This window comes from Myotis davidii, unplaced genomic scaffold (genome assembly GCF_000327345.1).
Source record: "Myotis davidii unplaced genomic scaffold, ASM32734v1 scaffold93, whole genome shotgun sequence".
NCBI lineage: Eukaryota > Metazoa > Chordata > Mammalia > Chiroptera > Vespertilionidae > Myotis > Myotis davidii.
In genome coordinates, this window is record NW_006292095.1 from 7,521,484 (window position 1) to 7,526,786 (window position 5,303).

Consider the following 5,303-nt stretch of genomic DNA (forward strand, 5'->3'; position numbering starts at 1 on the left):
CTTACTTCCTAGAGAAAAATAAAACATAAAACAAAGCAAACAAAAATTACAAAACTCAAAATATATCCTATCTAATAATAGACAAACATGGTAATTGACTGTACCTTCATTATGCCTCCCATTGGCTAATCAGCTTGATATGCAAATTAACTGCCAACAAAAATGGCATCTAATTTGCATACTACAGGCTGAATTGGCAGCACACGAAGCTGCCCACGGGCCCTGGGCCCTGGACCCCTGACCCGGTGAGGTGGGGCCTGCAGCGCCTGACGCTGCCCGGGGGATCAGGGCCTTGGATCCGTGACCTGGCGAAGGAGCAAAACAGCGGAGAAGGGAGAGAGCCCAGGTGGCAGAGAAGGGAGGGAGCTGAGGGCTAAGTGGTGAAGGGAGGGAGCAAGGCAGTGGAGAAGGGAGCAAAGCCCCCTGCTTCGCTGTGGTCTGAAGCGAGGGACGGAGCACCTCAGTGGGCTTCGCTCCCTTCTCTGCTTCGCTGTGGTCTCAGGAAGCCCTATTCTTGCAGGAATCTTCCTGCAACGGGCCTCTAAGATACTAATAAACGGTCATATGCTTATTAGACTGGATAGACCAGAAGTCTTCTGGACATCCTTCTGGACAAAGCTGCAGCAGCTGCAAGGGCCAAAGGCCAGTGATGCAGGAGGGGCGGTGGCGCGGAAGGGGTGGTGGCGAAGGCCAGTCCAGCTCCTCAGCCCCTTTCTCAGAGGCGGCAGGAGAGGGGGCTGCACCTTCTTTAGAGGCAGCCACAGAGGCAGCGGTGCCAGTCCTGGTGCCACACCTCCACAGAGGCTGGACAGGGTGCAACCTACTGTGCCTCAACCTCCCACAGCCCTTCACCCAGCTGACCAGTGGGTGGGGGGCTGGGCCAATGCTAAGAAGCGAGGGCCAAGGGCCGGTGGCTGTGGTGGCCGGCCGTGGCAGCAGCAGCTGAGTGATGGGGGCAGCACCTTCCCCTGATTGGCCCCCTCGCCTCCCACAGAGGGAGGCCAGACTGTGGTTTAGGCCCCCACATCAGTAGGACATCTCCTGAGGGCTCCTGGACTGTGAGAGGGGGCAGGCTGGGCTGAGGGACCCCCCACCAGTGCATGAATTTTCATGTACCGGGCCTCTAGTATTGAATAAAATTCTGCCATGTCTTCCTAGATTAGGGGCAGAAGTGAGATTACATTTCTAAATCATCTGTTTCCCAACCAGGTGATGTGTTAGGGGAATGAGAATTAAGGCTTACATAAATATTTAGAGAGTTATTTACTTCTGGGCACAATAATATGTAAATGTGTTGATTAAGAAAATAAAAAGATTGAAATAAAAAGAAAAAAGAACCCTTTTTTATTTTCCTGTTTCAAAAGAAAAATACAGAAGTCATTAGAGAAATGAATATTTGAGGAAATTGAAATAATAATGATAAAAACCTCCTTTATTTTTTACAGATAAAAGCCTTCGCTATATTCTTACTTTATTCTATCATCCAGATCTACCAGAAAAGCTAAATCAATTAGAGGAAGCTAAAAGCCAACATTTGGGAGCTAAGAATGGACAGTGCTCAAGTGGAAGTTGAAAGGTGTCTCTCAAATATAAAAAGGGCAAACTTATACCTGGAATGCTAATAAGTAGACAATTCTCGGACATTTGACTTGGCTCACAATTTTTAATATATCAGAGAAATACTCAATAAGCTGCTGGAAAACAGTATCTGTATTTTATGATGCTTGTTTGTTGGGGTTGCACTCTCTTCCTTGTACTCTAGGGTTAGTTCTGTGTGAGAGCTGAGTAGGTGGGAGGACGCCTACCTGTACCATGTGATTTGGTGACTGCTGACAGAGCCATTCACCAAAATACATTCATCATAAGCCTGTCACAATGACCAAAAGGCAAAACAAAACTCCATCAGAGTCACTCAGTAATAATTTCAACATAAAGAATCACAGACTATTAGAGCCAGAAAGACTTTGAAAGATCATCTGGTCAAACCCTTCATTGTACAAAACAGGATTTAAGGCGCAGAAATAAGATTATCAGTTAAAATTTTTCCCAGTTAGTCCACAATTATTTTAGCAAGTAAAGAGCAGGGATCTTGTGTATAGATGTTTCTGAGAGATATATGAGTGTAAGAGGTTTTCTAAGAGCATGACGGTCCTATAACATAGCTAGAAGGGTGTCCTCACAGAAAAATAACCCCTCTTCTTAATCCATTATACTGCCATTTAAAGGTAGCACATATATACGCATGTATAATTTATCATACTATAGCCAATATTAATAGCTATACATCTACATAATGCTTTTAATGACTTCATTAGTAATTCATGGCATAAAGATAACATGGTTTTTTTAGCCAATACTATTACTTAACACTTAGCTTGTAACCCCCCCCCCCTTTTTTTTTCACCTCTACGTATGACACTAGTAAATTTACAAGAACTAATATCTTTACATATCTTTGGTTGTCTCCTAAGAATATAGTTTTGTAGGTGGTACCTCTTAAGTCAAATAATATAATAGCATTTGTTTCTGAAAATACAAATCTATTTAATACCGGATCCACACAGGAAAAACTGTTTTTGGTGATTGATCACTACATAGCCATTCCCCACTAACAGGACGACATGTTCAGGCTCCCTCTGTTTCTCGATGTCCTGCTTCATAGTTACTTTTTGAGCTTCTTGTTTTGAAAAAATCTTGGGTCATTTGAAATGGACAGAAACTAGAGAGAAGAGAAGAGGAAAACAACTGCAGGATGGAAGAGAGAAGCAATGACAATGAAACAACCCTTCAATACTGTTGTAATAATCTGGTTATTATTTTACAGGAAAGTAAATAATACTTTGCAAATAAAGTATAGGGAAGACTGAATAATATAGGCATGTCATTTATACAGCGTTACTAATTAAACAGGCTGCTGATCAGTAAGGGGAAGGGACTGAACAAAGGCAGTTTAGATGCACGCCCAGTAGTGACATGGGAAGGTGCCTGTCTGTTGGTCACACCTGGGAACAAATTAGTGGCCAGGATGGACATGGCCACTGCAGGTGCACAAAACCTGAATATGTAAACTTCCACACAAAGGAATGCACTCTCTTCCCTCTCTCTCTCTCTCCCTCCATCTGTCTGTCTGTCTGTCTCTTTCTCTAGCATGCTGGGCTCTCATGACTCGCTCCCCTGCACCCAGGTGACTCCACACAATGGACTAATGGATTTAATTTGCTTGGATGCTGAACTACACCTGACTGCAACATGGAACGGAAGCTCTGGATACTGGTCTTGCTTTTGACTCTACTAGAACCCCAGCTGCACCTCTTTTAGGACTGTTTTAAGGGGCATGGGATTTTGCAACCCGAGGAATGTAACTCCATGCCAATAAAGCCTATTACCATATCTTATTCTCCCGAGGGGGCTTCTGAAAGTGCTCATTTCATTGGCACCCCAAGAATCTCACTCCCACTTGTATCCAGGAAATCCTTCATATAATCAATTCTGGAATCAAAGCAACCCCAATTATGAGAGGGAAAGAAAGCTCTGGTGGCTCATGGATTACAGTAATGTTGGGGAGCACAAAAGACTTGGTTGGAAAGTTTTAAAGGAGGACATTCTGAGAAAAGAGAAGTGTGCGGAAGGCTGCCTGCCCTGTTTATCAGAATTCAGACTTAGGGGAGTGCTGAAGGCAGTGCCCCTAACTAATCCTTGACCTTTCCAAATAAGTCTGTGCATGTGCAGACCCCCTGGGTGTTTACTGGAATCCTTATACTTAATCTTAGGGTGTTCTTGCTTAAAGGACATTGCAAACATGTGTCCTCCAAATATTACTTACCCTGCTGACTGTATCTAAAAGATAAGCTTTATCTCAAACTGCTGTTGCAATAAAAGTCCAACAAGGCAGGCTATCGAGGCTGTCTAGTTCTTTTAGCCAGGTGTCCCTTAACCCTCTCTTTCACAGCAAATGTTGTGTGGGAGTAATCCATTCATCCGTTGCTCAGGGTCTGCTGGTCAGCCCCAGCACAGTAACAAGAGCCGATCAGAGCATTTGCAATAATACTTACCATCACTACCAGAAAGACAGTTTTTACTGGGAGGATAAATAAGAGGGAGAGAGAGCTGTAAAGATTGTCAATTGTTTAAAATTTCCCACTGCCCTTGGCAGATTTTAGCCCCTTCCCTTTGAGAAGGTAAGCTCTTTCTAAAGCTCAACTAAGCCACGGCTCTAAGGTAACATTTATACAGTTTTCACTGTGCTTGAGTCATAAGCAACAGTGAATTTATCAATTTTTCCAGCCATGCTGTTCGCAGGAAGTGTTTGCCTTTCTAATTGCTGAGCTAGGGTTCACTGGACATAATTGAACAGCGACCTGATTAGAGGGCACAGGCTGAGAATGGCGAGAGGCAGCTGTCAGGAGTCTGGCATGTGAGTGGCTCCCTCTGGCTGCTTTCCTCCTGCTGGGGTGATTGGAGCTGAACCCTTGGCTCATGCTATCTTGACTGGGGAGGAGGACAGGGAGTCCCTCTGACCCAACCATGCAGCCAGCAGCAGGGAAACAGACTGCCAAGAGTTTCTCTTTCAAGACCAGATGTTAAAGGAAAGCCTCAAATTTCAGGGATTTCATTAAATGTGAGAATCACACCTTCTTCTCAGTCACCTGCAAAGAGCTGCAGCCTCCCGGGGGAGAAAGGCAGCTCCACTGGCTGAGTGCTTCTTCCGTGACTCCTGCTGACGCCTGTGAATAGGGCTGATGCCCCGAAAAGGGATCTGCTTCTACTCCTGAGAGGCCTCCAGACAGGAAGCATTCATATGGAAGGAAAGAACACATTTTCGGGGAGCATTCATCTTTGCCATTGCACTTCTAGCAACTAAAGTTCAACAGCTTCTGAAATACAATCATTTTGCAATGCACACAGCTGCTCCAGCATAATTTTACTTTTTAAAACGTTACAGTCAGAAACTCCTTAGCCTACCCACAAATTTTCACTTGTACCTCTCACATTGGTAAAAGCAATCTCTCATAATTATCCATAATTTCTCCCACTCTTATATGATAAAATGATGGAATTTTAGAGTTGGTAGGAGTGAAGTTTTTGGAATAGGCTTACTTTGATGGAATTTATTTATTTATGATACCAATAATCAAAGTATAACCTTATATGATTTTAGATGCAAAGAATAAGGCTAATTGAGCCTGTATTTGATTTGAATTAGTGAATTCCTGGCCAACATGAAGATGGTAGACACCGATGACTACAAAGGGCAAATAACCTAGCCACAATCACATGCACAGGTTGGCAGTAGTGTTCTCGGT